Source organism: Tribolium castaneum, chromosome 1 (genome assembly GCF_031307605.1).
Source record: "Tribolium castaneum strain GA2 chromosome 1, icTriCast1.1, whole genome shotgun sequence".
Classification (NCBI taxonomy): Eukaryota; Metazoa; Arthropoda; class Insecta; order Coleoptera; family Tenebrionidae; genus Tribolium; species Tribolium castaneum.
The window spans coordinates 15710609-15727988 of NC_087394.1; the positions used below are offsets into that span (position 1 = coordinate 15710609).

The 17380-nt window shown below is 29.4% G+C and overlaps 1 protein-coding gene across 3 annotated transcripts in view; it reads left to right on the forward strand.

Moving 5' to 3' along the window:
* The window catches only part of Nmdar2 (NMDA receptor 2), a 186540-nt gene that overhangs the window by 95007 nt on the left and 74153 nt on the right, over positions 1–17380 (forward strand). The window lies entirely within an intron of this gene.

Below are 17380 nucleotides of genomic sequence, written 5' to 3' on the forward strand. Positions count from 1 at the left end.
TCAGACGTCAATCTGTAACCACACCATGATTGAGCGATTAATAAAAGAGGTTCTTTGTGTCTGTTTAAAACGAAAAACATGTTTTCCCTTCTGTGCAACCTGTAAGGGTTTTAGGAGGGGTAGGTTTTATGTAGTTTAATTTAAATATAGAAAGGAATGTTAGAAATAAAAATACTTTTCACTTAATGTTGCAGAGTGTTTTGTTATCTTCAGAAAGCAATATACAGGCTGAGTCAATAGTGGGTTATTTCTGAATTTCCATAAATATGCAACCAATAATACTACAATGATACTGATTCCAGCTGACTAGATCGGTAATCGTTAAAAACATTAAATTTAATTCACGATTACATTGATCTTAGTCGTGTCGCGTTTGTTTTGACAGTTATGAATTTGAATTAGAGTAGGCAATTTTAATTTTTTTGTGAATAAAAAACTAATGCAAACTGAGGAAAAAAGTATTCAAATTCAATATTACCCTTCAAAACATTATTATTTGACTCTTCAGTTTGATTAATTATCACAATTACCGTTTTTATCCAAGTTAAGAAACTGACAATGCCTACTCTAATCATAAATTCAAATGATCGCATGGTATTTTTGATTGCTTCTTAGGACATGTCAAAAGTAACCCACTATTCACTCATCCTGTACAGCAAAGTATTATTTTGTTGAACAATTATGTTTCTATGGAACTGTTTACAATGCATTGTCATGTTTTTTTAATTGAATATTTATAGGCTAATACAATTAATAGTGTTATATGCAATGTTTAGTAAAATAAAAACCTCAGTGTATATATTCTAGTAAATTCTGAAAATAATCGATTATAGCAGATTGCAGGTCATTTTCAGGAAAAAATTATCTATCCGTGTGGCGTTATAGGTTTCGTTAGACAGTTTTACGTAATCTATTTAAATGTGAAGAAAAATAGAAATCAATGCAGTTTTCAGACCATTTTCAGGAAAAAAAAAATCATCCATCTAATAACTTTATCGAGTCAAGTTCTGCAGCTTCCCACTTTTCAAGTTGATTTTAAAGAATCTCATCTTATTCAAACTTCTGAAACCTATCATAATATTTTTGTTTAATAACTTTTATCTCGTATCAAGTTTAAATCCTAATGAGAAGAATAAAACTTGTGCAGTTCTTTATGTCAGTTTGAACAATTCTTATTGTAAAGAAACGCCAATTTTTTATTCAAATTCTTTTCTATAACCAGAAAGCTTGGTAGCTGCAAAATGCCTGAAGCGTTGAAACACTGCAGTTTCTCCTGCTGTTTGAATTTTATTTGAAGACATAATTTTGTAACCTCGTTGAAGGGAGCAATAATTTACTTTTGCCATTTTCCGGATAATGTTTTTGTTATTAAGTACGCAAAATTTTTATTACTGTATCTTAACTCAATTTTGTTAATATACACAGGGTGATGTATACAGGGTGGTGAATCAAAGTTACATTTTTTTAAAAGGAACACCTTATATATTTTTGCGAAATTGGTTTCTACACAAAAAAATAATGTCACTTTATATAAACTTTTATGGGTCTATCTTTTTTCGTCTCGGAATTATTCAACTTCTGGTTATAAAAAAGACCTACATTTGAAAAATCACTGTGAAGTCGCTTATGAATATTTTCCGATAAATTTGCAACAGGAAAACTTATAATACCTGTAGCAAACAGACGACTTTTAGTTAATACATGCACAAAAAAACAACACAAAAAGTTGAATAACTCATTTTTTTCAAATAGAACACCATGCATTTTTTTATGTATCGCATTTTTAATAAGTTTTCTAATGGTATGGGGTTTGCATAGCAAATTTAAGACATTTTTCAAAATTTTTCAAAAAAAAAATTTATTACAAGAAAATTTGTTATCCTAGAGTCTGATAAGTCATATGGTAATTTATTTTTTATGAGTACTAATGTGACTAGTTACATTAGTAATTTAATTATTCCTTGGTCCACTAATGAATTTTACCTACTCATCAAGAATTAATAATAAAAAATAAAAAAAGAAAAAAACATATTGGAACTCGTTTAGAAATACTTCACATTTGCTATACAAACCACATATCAATAGAAAGCTTATCATGGACAGAGGTACTGCCATCATATGACTCTGACAATGACAACGACTTTTTGACCTTGGAAAAATGCCAAAGAAGTGACAAGATTTGAAAAATTTTGTGTTATTGTCACAATTTATTGACACAAAAGGTAACCTAAAATATTTATTTTTGACAATTTAGTCGATTTGCCAAGGAAAATTTTTAAGGTCAAAAAGTTGCTGTCATTGTCAAAATCATATGATGGCAGTCCATAACAATATCCAGTACCTTAGTTTATATAAAGTTACTTTATCTTTTTGCGTAGAAACCAATTATGCAAAAATATAAAATAGGCTGTTTCATTTAAAAAAATATAAATTTGATCACCATCCTATAACTCGTATACAACACCCTGTCTATAATAAAAATATTTTTAGTTTGTGGACTTTAAGTCGATCTATTGAATAATTAAAACAGCATGGTAATATTTCAAATAGCAAACAAAAATATGTACCCCTGGGTCACCCTGTATGTTACAAGCTCGGTTATAATATAAGTTAGATATGTGTATGACGGCACTGTCATTCCTGTGGCTAGGACATTTGCAAAAAAGTTTTCAAATCGATCGCATTGTAGCATATTTTGTACTAACAAATTTGGTAAACTTGCTTTTAATAAAATTTTGTTTCAATTTTAAATTTTATTTTTTATCAATAACTCGATAACGAAGGGCAATTGGACAATTTTCCACTCTTAACTTTTGGTTTGTTTTAGTCGTCTGAAACGAATCCTAAAAGCACGGGCGTCAATTTTGAGACACTGTGTATACTAACCATTGAGGTATGATATACTATAAAACCATTGTAAATACACTACTTTTTAGTTTTTATTATAAAATTTGTCTATAAAACACAATACGATGTTGTGGGTATAAAAAGGTTATTTCTGTGGTTAATGAATACTCTGTAATAACTTTTTACAACCATTAAACATCTGCAAACTGTTGAAAAATAGATACAAATTTTTGAAGTTTAGGAACTGTTCTCAGCTAAACTTAAAAAATGACTGAGAAAAATCTCTTCAACAACTTTGGTTTGTTCCAAATACCAGGAGTAAATAACTTAATATTTAATTCCTTCCAAGTTGTCATTGTCGCGTATTTCGTAAATCTATCTAGTGAAGTTCTAGAAACAAAATGTGTATTAACTTAATTTTTAATCCCTAACAAATAAAACACGGTTTTTCTAAGTCAATAAAACCAATAATTTAAAATTAAATGGAGGTCATTAAAAGGAAAAATCAAATAATATTAGGCATGTATTGTTGTAAAGTCAGTAAATAACTTCGACATCAAAGCATTTAACGCTTTTCCGCCGAATTCTGCCTGCAGCCGTCGATACGTCACTAAGGAATTTTGCTATTGTCATTTATTCCATTTACACATTTCAGCCAAATACAATGTTTGTTTTCCAATTCGGCATTGGAAAGTGTAGTCAAAATGTAATTTTTCTAATGTTGTTTACAAACCCATTAAAGCTCTCTTTTATTCGAAATAAAAGTTTATAATACCATTATGATACATTTCGCTTCCCACCAACTGCACTGCCATTCCCAATTGTTCTGCGGTTTTGTTTTAACTTTGCGACGTTTTTGTATATTTGAGGGTTTGTGTGCAAACATTACATTACAGTCGTGGAGCATAAATTTTTCATTAATTTGTGTATTCATGGTAATTTTTATGAATTTGGAACAAAAGTTTTCACTTGAATGAGGTTTATTCAGGAATAATTATAACGTATGTAAAATACACTCCGTTGTAAAGTTTTCAACTCGACTCAGCGAATGCAAGAATATTTAATCTCGGCAAAAATGCGCAAATATATGGAAACATTTTTCAACGTGCAGTTAGTTCCTCACGTGAATAAATTTTTGTTCTTAAAAAAGACAAATTGTGGAGAAGGATTGTAATGGACTTTGGAGAAAATAGAACAGATAAGATGAAACGTAGCTAAATTTGTTCGCCTTTGAGTTATTTATCGCACGTATTATCGAACATAGTCGTAAAGCCAAACTAGGCTATTAGGATTCACTCACGTCCTGAATTTTTCACCTTTGTCTTAGACTACAAATACTTTGTTTGTGCCTGGTACCTAATCAACCTAATATTTTGAAGCCAAAAGCGCACAGACGTGTTGCTAAAATATTATTTTTTAACAGTAAAAAAAATATTTTCTGAACGACTTTCTTTAATAAAAATCAAAAGTCATGCGCTTTTTTTCAGTCTATTTATCATCAGTTATGTTATAGTTTAAGAATATTTTAGTCAACAATATAATTTGATTTAGGTTCAGTTTCTGGAAACATACAGGGTATATCAGAAGTACGTGTGTTAATTTAATAAAACACATCAAATAAAACAACTTTTCTATGCAGGGTGACTCTTTTAGAGTCTACATTAGAAACTTTTTAACTTCTAATATAGCTAGAGTTTTAAAATTTTGTATTCAATCCAAATCGACTATTCCGAGCTTAATTAAATTATTTTCAAAACGAATGAGCTTCTGCAACTACGAGAAATTGGCGCCAACTTAAAAATTTTAAATAGTAACCAAACATTTTTATTACATTTTTGAATTCACCTTTTCAAACTCTGTAAAATTTATCAATGTTGCTGGTACTTATCGGTCATAGTTTTTGACATATGCTTTTGAAATGTTTGCAATAAGTGAATATTTTTTTGTGTTCGATAACCGAAGTTTTGAAGGAACTTCTAGAATTTTCAAAGTTGTCAACTGTTAAAATTCAAGGCTAGTATGATTTTTTCAAAATGGTTATCAAAAATCGGCTATAACTCGAAAGAACAACAATATTTATGGTGATTTTTATCAACACGTTATGTACCTTTTACAGTTTTTGAAAAAATCACAAAAAATCACAAAAATCACAGCGGATTTTACTTCGTAATTTTTAGTTAATTAGGTAGACCTTGCAAAATGGTCAACGATTGTCAAGCTTCAACATTTGATTTCGTTTTTAGCTGGTTCATAAGCAGCAAAACATTAATATATTTCATATCTGTTTTTGCTAACTAACGTCGGTAAAATCTTTGATAACTAACCGATGGTAAATCTTCCCAAGATTTTAACTTTGAATGTGTATTTCAGTGCATTAGTGGAAATTGGGTTAAATTCTCAGCTTTTTGGCAACATCGCACGCTAGAATTTTAAATGCGCAAGCATTGTTGGCGTTGAAAAGCAGGAATCTGTTTTTGATTTTTATTGTTCCCTAAAATGCAATAAACATCTACAGCATTCATATAAAATAATTACCGTGTTATCGAAACACGAAAAAAACGAGTTGCAAAAATTAGCAAAACGGCGTGAAATCTCGGAAAAATAAATAGGTTAGAAAAATAAAGAGACTGCGCATGAGTATGACTAACCCTGAAAAAAGTTGGTAATCCAACACGTTTTCTTTGGTAAAGATTTTAACCTAGGAAAATCATAACCAAGCACTGAAATACGCCTAACCAAGAAATTAAGTGGTAACCAGAATATTTTCAGCTTAACCATCTGAAATACCGGGCATTATGTAAAGTAACACAGTCAGTCTGCCATCGAATTTTAAAAAACTTCCTTACTGAAAAGGGTGGACAAATTTTATATTGCTTTTAATCAGTTGCACAATTTTATCATATTTTTCGAAAATTTACTCGATTAAAAATAAAAATAATGAGCTAGATTTCTGTTTCTTTGGCATTACTTCAAAAACTGTAAGAGATAGATGTAGAAACCGTTAATAAAAATTTGCGTAAAAATTGATGTTTTTTTGATTGCCATTAAAAACAGGGTCATTCCATTTGAGAAAACTGTTTTATAATAATTTTTTAATCATTATTTTCAAAATATCTTAGTAGCTTTGTAATTTGACAGTTGACACTCTTAAGATCTCAGAAGACCCTTTTCATTATCAAACGCAAAAAAATTATTCACTTTTTGTAAAGATTTCAAGGGTTGTATTATTTTAAGTGAAACCCTGCAAATAAAAATTTTAACAAAAAATTGACATACTTTAAAAATTATGACACATAAGTACTAACGATTATGGTACAATTTACTCAGTTACAAAAGGCAAATTCAAGAATGCAATAAAAATAGGTGGTTACTATTTAAAATTTCAAAGTTGGCGCTAATTTCTTGCAGTTCCGAAATTTCAGCCATCTGGAAAATAATTTGGTTAAATTCAGAATGCTAGAATTGGATCGTGTACAAAATTTCAAAGCTCTACCTATATTAGAAGTTAAAAAGTATATAATGTAAGCCCTAAAAGAATCAGCCTGTATAAAGTTTTGTAAAACTCTTATTTATAATTTTCACTGTTTTCCTCCTTTCTTCTGTGCAAACGAGCTGGTCAGTATTTAATAATTAGTTTGTATTCATAGCAACAATTTTCATTGTTGTTTTAAGTTGTTTAAATTGTCCGTTTCTATCACAACGAACATTACTCTTGTACCTATGGGCAGGTACACGTTTCAGTATGTTTTTCCATATTTTAAGTAAATTTGCGAATTTTTTAATAAAAAATTACAAATAACAAAACATGTTGTATTTGTTGAGTTCAGTTACTTGTTAAAATTCAGACACGTATTTTTGATACACCCTGTATTTATCGGAGGGATAAATTTAAACCTCAGTTAAAACAGCAATGCCAATTAGTTACATACTACCTTAGCAACTAGCAGAGAGTTAAAATTTCACTGAAGTTTAAAAGTCGGTTTACAGGAAGCAAAAGAAATTAAGATTTAATTCAAGTTTAGCTAATTCAGATTAAGTTACCATTTAAAATGCATTGACAAATGTCTAGTCAATCCTAAACTAAATTTTAATTGCGATCAAAATGTTCTGTAAACATGCCCTAAATGAACCAGAAATCGGCCCTTAAATAATTAGCCCGGCGCATCCACCATTTTGAACATTTAAAATTCTAACTTCAAATTTACATTTTTAAATTTTTAACTAACTTTTCATTGTTTATAAGTACGACAAACACATCCACAATATCAGATTTGCGCATAAGTTAAGCCGGAATAAAGTGGTTATTTTTTGCTGTTGTTCAATCGACTTTAGCGCTGGTTAGAGCACTAAAATACGTCAAACTAAGAAATATATCCTTAACAAGATCTTTCTTGTTTTTCCCTGAACTGAAGTACTTTTTATGTATTGATATTAAATCATATACTTCTAAAGCTTTACTTTTCCCCACAAAAATGTAATGTTTTTTAAACTACTGTACGATTTTCTCGTTTTTTAATAAATATTGTGACTTCAGCTTTAAACGGTTTTTGGGATACGTAATTTCCTGTTACTATACCAATATTGCAATTACCTGCCATAAAGACGGGTATAATATTAACAAATAAGTCTAATTAAGGTAAGATATTGTTGTAATAGGATATGAAGCGGTGGTGTGGGGGTAGGAATTAATTTTCCATTACAGTTATTATAACAGAACCTCTCTTTGTAATATTTGGTGCATGACCTCACCATATTGTATTTAACAAAGCAGCTAAATCTGATAGAATTTTGCAATAATTGGACTCTTACTAAAACACAAATCACACCAAATTCAAGTAAAAAACTGCCAATAATTTTAAAAGACGACAAAAGCGAATCTAAGCAAAAATGTGATATTTTTACGAGACACTAATGGCAACCACATTACAGAATAACTCAGTGACGGCTTGCCAAACACATTAGAAGCTTTTTTTACGAGATAATCAATTACTGGTATCTCTGATAAAAATCAGTCGGTTGAAACGAATGCTTAGTGACAGAATGGGCAAAAATTGTTTGAATTTATGTTGCGTAATAATAAATTAGGAAGATGACGCATGTTGAGGCAGATTTGGAGTGACATTGTTATTACAACTATTCAGCTGATTAATTAAGCAATTATCAAGATGAAATTAATGTTTAATCTGTAATTATGAGTGATAACAGGAGATCTTAGTTCAACAGGAATGTGTGTAGGATCGATGTTGTATTGTAGTAGGCGGATGCATAGACTTATCACAACATCGCGTTATTACAGAGAGAGCTCAGAGCTCCAAATGCTATTTCGGATGCTTTGTCGAACTAAGTGTAGCACTTGTTCTATTTAAAATAATTAAAATTAACAATTGGCGTCATATCTACGACTGCATGTTGTTATTGGAATTGTTTTCCCTCTTTTTTACCGCAGCCGTCTGCATTATTGAATCCATGTCACAAACACCCTTTGACATAAATAACATTGTTCTTGACGGTGACAAGAAAATATTATGAGATGCATGTTATATCTTGCGCGATATGACACAAGACGAAAACATGCATTTAATTTATGTCGCCGGTTTGAGAAATGAACGAACGTAGATAATTATGCATGCAGACACGTCTGAAGAATGCATTTTTGTGCAAAAGGGGTAACATATGTGGGGATTTTTAATTTTGCAATGCTTTCTGTAATTATAATGCTGCTTTGCATTTGCCATGTAGAGACACGTCTGAAATTTAAATATTACTATCTACGGAAACCCGTGCTGGCCTATTTACAAATGTGGTTCCGAATTTGCGGTTAACATGATGTGAATCAACACTTGCATTACCAAGACAAATAATTTTATCAGGAAGTTTCACACGGAACATAGGTTTGCTTAGTTTGAGGATCACTGCAGTTAAAATTGTATAATGAGCATTGAGCTAATTGTAATTAATTTAACAAAAATTTTACTTAAATGCACTGAACTGTGATAATATTATTTTGGTAAATTTATGACACTAGATTTAAATTCCGCCGCTAAAATAGCAAACGTTTTGAGATATTTATAAGCCAACCAACAAAAAGAAACAAACTACTGAAAGTGTCAAGACAGTGTATTTAAAATTATGCCACCATTTATCTAAAACATTTAGGAAATGTGGTTATTTGGGAAAAAAAATAAGTCTAGATTTAGTTTAAAGTTCAGAATTCTAATTTTAATTAAAATTGCAGTGAGTCTTACATTCTGACTTCGTAAATTGTATTTCTCGAAATCAGACCTAAAACTTTAATTAATAGGTTAGAGTGTGGAGTCACTAAATTCTAAATCAGCTTTGAATTTATCAAAAAGTATAGTTTTTAAAAAATAATGAATTACTATGTTAAAATTCTTAAACCTTAGACTGAAAAAGTCAGATTCACGAGACGTAAGTTTCAAAATTGGTATATTATAAAAAAAATATTAATTGTGTAGGTAAAAATATAAAATTTCCAAAAAAAATTTATTATAAATTACTAGGTTTAAATTAGTAATTTTACATAAAAGGAAGTATGAATAAAATGTAGCAAAAGCTTTTACTATACTTCTATATCTTTCTCACTTTTAAAATATAAATTAGTCTATCTTTTACTATTACAAGTAAGTAGGTAAATAACTATTTTGTACTTATAGCTTTTAGATAGGACTTTCACGCACTGCGGTGTTTTTTATTTGCAACAATGGCTAGGGACATTTAATAGGTTGTATCGCTACCGTTGAGATGGAAACGATAATTTTTTTATAATAAGTGACAATTTTTGTCAATTAGATGATTGTTTGACTTGTTTACTGGCTCGTCAGAAAAAAATAATTATAAAAAAAATATTTTTTTTTGGAGATATTCGTTACAAAAAATATTGTACCTAACTTTTTTGGAAAGCAATTTTCCACATTCGCACTTCATGCAACCCTCGCTGTGCTCGTGCCGCAAACAAAGTGCTCATGTGGAAAATTCAGGTAAATAACTATTACTGCACTTTATTCATACGACTCATTATTTAATACGTACACTATATTAAAATTGCGATTTGAGAACCAAATACACGTTTAAAAAAGTTAATACAAAATTTCTGAATAAGTGAAGACAAAAATCACTATTTAAATTAAAAAAATACATTTTTGATTTACTTTTTGTAAATTTATTTAATCACCGGAAATCCTAAAATAATAACTCCGGGTCGCTTTACAGAACGTTTGTTTGATCGCAATTAAATTTTAATTCGCGGTCAACTTGATGTTTGTCAATGCAAAATAAATGGCAACTTAATTCGAATTAGTTTAATCCTGAATTTAAATTAAATTTTAGGTCGTAAACCGACCGTTAATTTAAAACAGATTTGATTAAAATGTAATTTTTGTATTGTTTTAGACGAATAGTTACCTGAATCTTCTATTCGATATTTTTTGACGCTTTGGTTAAAATTGTTTAAAAATAAACTGTCGATAAGTTTAATAACACAGTATTTAGAAATGCCTAAACTGAAATATAATATCAAAGGTTAGTTCGTAATGTATATTTATTTCAAGCGATAATTTATTTATTCCACAAACCAACCTTCCATATCAAAGAGAAAGGATACGAAAATAATGTACATTTAAACTGAAATACAGGGTGGCTCAGCGAGTAGGTCTATTATTCACATCTAAATATTGGAAAAGTAATCGTTTTATTTTCCTAAGTCGTAGATACTAACTCTCTGCCTCACTTAAAATTATTTTTAAATACACAGGGTGTTTCTGAAATGAGCTATAACACTAACTTATGTTTTTTTACATGGAACGTTCTATATTTTTTTAAAATAATACTTTTGATTTAAATTTTTATAGGTGGTTTTTGCTTGGTTTTTGAAGTACTTTAATTTAAAAAAAACAAGCTTATTTTAAAAATTTATTACTCAAAAACTAATACCTCTAGGAAAGTGGGACTTTCACCACTTTGAAGTAGAATGTTCAAGCATTAAGCGTGTATTTTTTAGCTCATTTTGATCGTACAATTAAAAAACATAATAGGTTTGTTAAAAGTTAAATAACTTAAATTTGTTAATTTAATTAATTAAAATTTAATTAAAACGTAATTAAAAATTATTAAGTATTATTTCAGTAGTCAAAAAATGAAATTTCAGCTAGTATTAACTTTAATATTACTTACTTTAATATTATTAGGTCATTTTTAAACTAAAATAATTAAAATTTTAATATATATGGCGAAATTCCATTAAATGATTCGCGGTGAAATTGCTATGGTTATGGTATGGTTTACTATGGCGACGAAAATGCTCAGTTATAATCTGTATTGTTGTAGAAACCAAATTTTAAACTCAAATATCTTTTTAATTATTAATTTTAAGCATTGAAACTTTAAGTTTTTTGATAGACAATTTAATAATTTTTAATTAGCAAAAACAAAAAAATGATACAGAATTTAAGTTTGAACTCTTCTCTTTAAAGTGGTGAAAGTCCGACTTTTCTAAGAGTCTTAGTTCCTGAGTTACACATTTAAAAAAGAACTTGTTTTTGTAAAAAAAAATAAAATATTTCAAAAACTAATCAAAATCAACCAACAAAAATTTAAGTCAAAGTTATTAGTTTTAAAAGCTGTATCTAAAAATACAAAAAATATAGGGTGTTCCATTAAAAAAAAACTAATTTTCTATTGTAACTCATTTCCGAAACACGCTGTATTTTTGAAAATAATTTTAGGTGAGATAGGAGATTAGTATCCATGGCTTAGAAAGAAAAAGTTATTACTTTTCTAACATCTAGAGGTGACTAATCGACTTTACCAACTATCTGGGAGTCACTGTATAATGTTAAGCCAGAATTACGTGTTTGAAAGTTAGGATCCCAGCTTTAAATCAAATTTGGAAGACAATACGCTAGTTGGTCTGAATAACTGTATGTTTCAAAATTTAATAAACAGCGCAAATTTTCATGTCAGAAAGCTCACGAATCACAAGAAAAAATTGCGAGTCTATATCTCGAACAGCTCGAATTTTTGAAATCTGAAATACGATAAAAAATCTGATTTCAAGTTCAAATTCTAATTAAAAATTGGGAGTGTAAGAGTACTAATTCATACAAAATTAGGATTTACGAACTGTAACCCGAGTTTTCATAAACGAAATACCTAGAAAATAATCTTTTAAATAGTGAAAAAACTAAAAAAAATAACACAAAACTTCTAATTCCAGTGAGTGAGAACTTAGAATTAAAAAAAAAGAGTTAAGAGCATTGCAAAACAAATAGTTTATAAAATTTTGGGCAAATAATAATAATAACCGATTGTGGATATTTTATACAAATTGAAAAAATAATTCATTTGCTTCGAATAATGTTTTAGTATCTAACGAAACATTTGAAAACATAATGTTTCAGTTATATACATTTCATTTATATTTATATTTATATATTTATACTTTTGTAAATTTTCAAAATTTTCTTCCTTTTTCACAATCGGGGTTTAGAAAAGGTTTCAGTACAAACAAATGCTTCACTAATCAATATTTTAGATTGCTTAAAATTGATAATTTATTGTCATACTGTGAAAGAGTTACATCAGAGGTACCCCAAGGCTCCGTCTTAGGGCCCTTATTGTACCTTCTATATACTTTCGACATAGTAAATTCTGTTCAACATTCATCCATTCATGCATTTGCGGGTGACACCCAACTTGAGTATTCTTTTAGACACGAAGCAGTAGTTGAAGCAAATTTTTGTCTAAACTCCGGTATTCAAGGTATTCAAAGTTATTCGTCTAGACACAATTTGAAATTAAATGTTTAAAAGTGCTCCCTTTTAGTTTTCGAACCTAAATTAAATGACATTGATCTCAACATACATTTTGAAAAATCTAAATTAAAAATTGTCGAAAGTATAAAATTACTGGGCGTAGTCTTTGATCAGAAATTACGATCCAAAAGTCATGTCTCTTTTTTAGTAAAAAGTAGTTACGTGCGTTTGCGTCTACTTTACCAAAATCGTAAAATAAATTAACTTAAAATTAAGTAAAAAACTCTGTGAAACACTTGTGTTACCTATTATAAATTACTATCTCACTTTTTTTTACCCTTGTCATGACTTAAGTTAAAATAATTATTTACAAAAAATTCAAAATAATTGTTTATTTATTTGCAAACTTAGAAAATATGATCACATTTCTCTTAAAATTAAAGAATTAAATTAGTTAAAACATAATTATCATTTTAAATGTTTGATAGCAGTGTTATGGTTCATTCTATTTTGTCTTTCTCAACCCCTTATTACCTTAAGCAAAAACTTGTGCATCGTAGATCTCTGCACAATGTAAATCTACGTCATGTCTGCCGGCTGTCGATGCTCTGTTTTGGTACGGACTTGTTTCTTAGATATTTTACCTATAATGCTGTTGTTATTTATAATAATATTGTATTTTTATTTTTTACATTTTTCAGTAATATTCAGAATACATACATCTACTTTTTTTTAGTATTATTTAAAAATTATATTATTTTCTTGTATTAATATTATATATTTTTTGCCTGTATTTCTAGTTTTGGTTTTTTGGTTTATTTTGAAAAATTTATTATTTGTTTTGTGAGTGGTTAAGTAGAGTAGAGTTAGCTAGACTTTGCCTCCTCACATTTTTTTTCTTTAATAATGGTTATTATTATTATCATTATTATTTCTATAATGACAGTTTTTCCTACATAGTTCTGGAATTTGCCTCTTTTGCCAAACAATTACTTCTCCAAATTCGAATTAATTCTGTAAACGTCGTGAATAACTGTAAATCCACCTTGTATTAATTAACCGCATTTGTAATTGATTAATGAAATTCGCACATTTCCAATTAAACATCAGTTAGAAAGCACAGTGTGCAAGTGTTTTGTTTGTTCAATCAATGCTAATCAGTGTGTACACAGCGCGGGTCAGGATTTAAACTCCTCCTTTATCAGTGCATTTGAAACGACTCAAGCTGAAAACCCAAAACTTGGTGTTGATGAGAAACATAAAGCGAAAGGTATAAATGACATTTTGCCGCACAATAACAAACACATTTATCATTGTCTTAAATGCAAGGGAAATATATTAACAAAAAATGAAGGCAATGTTTTCCCTGTTTCAACTCATTTATAACAATCACACAAAACGTTTGTTATTTGGTCTCGTGATTAAGCTGGTGTGTGGAAATGTCACCCCTTGTACTTTTTTAGCCAATTCTGTTTGCAAATATTAATAATCAAGTGCTTCATTGAGGACAAGTAGGATATTTTAATCACCCTTCTTTTTCAGACAGAAAAGAATGTAAAAAGGCTTACAATTAAAAAGAAAAATTTCAGCTGTCGGAAGATAATTGAAATTAATAGTCAGTCAGAAGGCCGGCTCTACATTTAGCTAATCGACTGGATTGGGAGCTTACTAAAAGCGAAAACAGAGATGTTTCCTTTGTTTTAAAATATTGGAAATGATTCTGTCTAATTTTTCGATGTCAAGGAAAACAAGTGTTTTTGCTATCGAATTTCAATCACAAAACCTTTTCTTCTAAAGCATTCAAATGTAATAATTAAATTTGATGATTGCCTCTCCAATTAAAAATAAAATTGGAGAGCAAAGCAATTACATCGACCGACACTTATTGACACTTGAGTGTGATTTTTGTGTTAAAGCTGAAATGATTTTTATTTTATTTCTGAGTATTACTTGCAGCTGGAGTATTTCGTATGCATTGGTACTAACCTAATAAATTGTAACGCAAATGCCATCACAGTCTGAATTACACTGACACTCTGCAAAATGTGAAAATTGTGTCGATAACTTGCTAAGAACGTTAAAAATTCTCTTTTCCGAAATTTGTGTTTTAACTTTTTTTCGGTTTGCACTGCTCGTACTTAATTAAATGTTTTATCTGCTAGATGCAAGAATTCGTGCATTAAAATTCCTTTTGTGAGGAAACGTGGTGAGCCATTTGAATTCGAAACATCTCGTGTTTCACTTCAAATTCAGCTCAAGGTACATAAAATTCCGCGACTAGTGTTTACATGGCAAATATATATCCGGATCTAGAATTTCAAGCGTAACTATTTACTAAAAATGAAAGAAATTGAACGATTTTTAATTTTATGACGGAACAATTTTGCCTTTATTCCTGAGGGTCGTAAGGGGATCTTGATATGTACTCTAAAAACCATATTTTCTCATCAAACAACTAACACATCCATTTATCACGAAATTCATAAAGTTGACAGCTGCTTTTACTCCGAAAAGCAATTTTTACTCAAGTGTTTCGCAAGACGAACAATTTCTTATCACATCGCGATAAAGTTATGACATTCTATTATCCATCTGTGCTTCTTTTACATTTCTAATAAGTAGGACTAGTCAGTTCATTGTCGATGGAAAATTAGGGTTTCACCAACTAACTAAAGTTCAAGACCGAATTGAGTTTGTTTCAGATAACTTACATAAATACACTTTTTCATACTTACCCTAGGACACCGAATTATTGATCTTTCCAAGTTTCAAAGTTTTTTCACTTACCTATTTGAACCGGAAACCATTTATCTTCAGTATCAAACTGGTGTTTCCTGTCAAGAAAATTTGAATTTCACCTATAGGAAAGAAATGCTAGTGTGGTCTCTGGGCTACGGAAGACGTAGATTAGGAAACGAAACAATTTTTTATACCCAAAAAATATAGTACGGCAAAATAAAAATGAGGACACTTCGAGCGTATTAGCGCCAAGTCGTTTTAAATTAATATAAATTCACTCAATTCACTAAATACATTAAAAAATACGAAATGTTTTGCTTGCATTCTTAATAGGCAGAAAAAGTGACTATAAAAATGTTTACAACAAGCATGAGAAAAAACTAGGTAAAATGAAAATTTGCACTTTGCTGCATATTTTTCCATATGAATACGATGAAAGATACACGAAAAATTTATCGAAGAAAATTGTAGAGAATTAAATGTAAAAAAAATCGCGAGATCATGGGCCGAATAAATAAATGTGAGCAAATGCTCTTACTTCCAATTTTGGAAGTAAATCCTCTAAAATGTATAAGTATAAGCTTTTACTAAAAGTAAAAGCATCTTTGGAGAGTATTTGCTCCAACGTCCAGGTTTTACTGAATACAAAATCAAAATAATAAAGTAAACGCTTTTTTATTGAGCATTTACTTCAAAATTCTTAAAAGTAACACATTAAACTCGAAACGATAGTGGATGTTGTGCAATTAAGAGTAAGAAAAGCTTACAACCTTGCAAACCCTTAGGAAAAGATTTCAAGACTTTATATCGGATTGAACTAGAAGAGTTCATGCTTTGGCCAGGTATGTTTTGCCTCAGAACAACGAAACCCAAGGAAGTAATCTAATGGGAGATTATTGTTAATTATTATTATTTGTTGCTTTGTTTTATAACATAAGATTAAAAATAAAGTGAATTTGAGTAGGTCGTGCCTGCAAAATTTTAGCAACATACCAAATATTGACAGATCAGGATTTTTCAAAAATTGTTTTCTTGCTTATTCTAAATTATTCCGAAATAGTGTTTTACCACCCAACAAAAATCCTACATCGTAGAATCGTATTTTAAAAAATAAAACTAAGTTAGCTTTGAAAATACTGTTAGCGATCTGTGACTTGTATTAGCCAAAAATAATTTTTTTACTACGAAGTTTTTTGCTTTGAATTTCGATTAAATTAAGGTATGCATGTGTTACACCATACAACTCAAAAAAATGCTCTTCTTGAAACTATTAATTTTGACCATTTTTGCTATTTAAAAAAAATCAAGTTTGCTTTGTATTCTAAGAACAAATAAAGATATAAAGTCGATAAACGTCTGAAACGATAGAATTATACCCATAAGCATATACCAAATATCAAGAAGTTTTGATAAACAGTTTTTATAATATTTAACTGTATCCATACTATTTAGCGACCCTGTATAATAGTTCTTTCAAAAATCATCTTGAAATACAGGATATTTCTCGAGGTAGTGCACATATTTTAACCATTGGTTAAGCATTAAAAACAAAATGACTCAAATTTTTTATTTTTTTAAACAATTTATTATGGAATTATCGGCCTCCAAAAGTAACCCCAAAAATACAGATTATATTTCTTGTTATTTGAAACTACTTATTCAATTTTTATAAAATTTGGTAAACAGTCGTTGTCATAAATGTTCATTTAATAATCCGAATTGTAAGGTTGGAGAACATTGTTAAAGGGGCTATGGCGGCCCCGTTGACATCAATTGGCGATTTTGTTACTTAAGTTTGAAAGCCTATTGCATTTAGAAACTTATATGTCTTTTGTAATTTTTTGTTAAATGTACCGTTTTCGAGTAAAATAATAAAATGTGAAAATATGTAGTCGATATCAACCCAAACAACACAGTGTTTTTAAACTAAACAGCTCGGATTTCAAATCTGTCAGAAATGCAAATGTCATTGTCAAACGTTTTCCAACTTTATTACAATTTTGTCGTCATGCCTGTGCATTTTA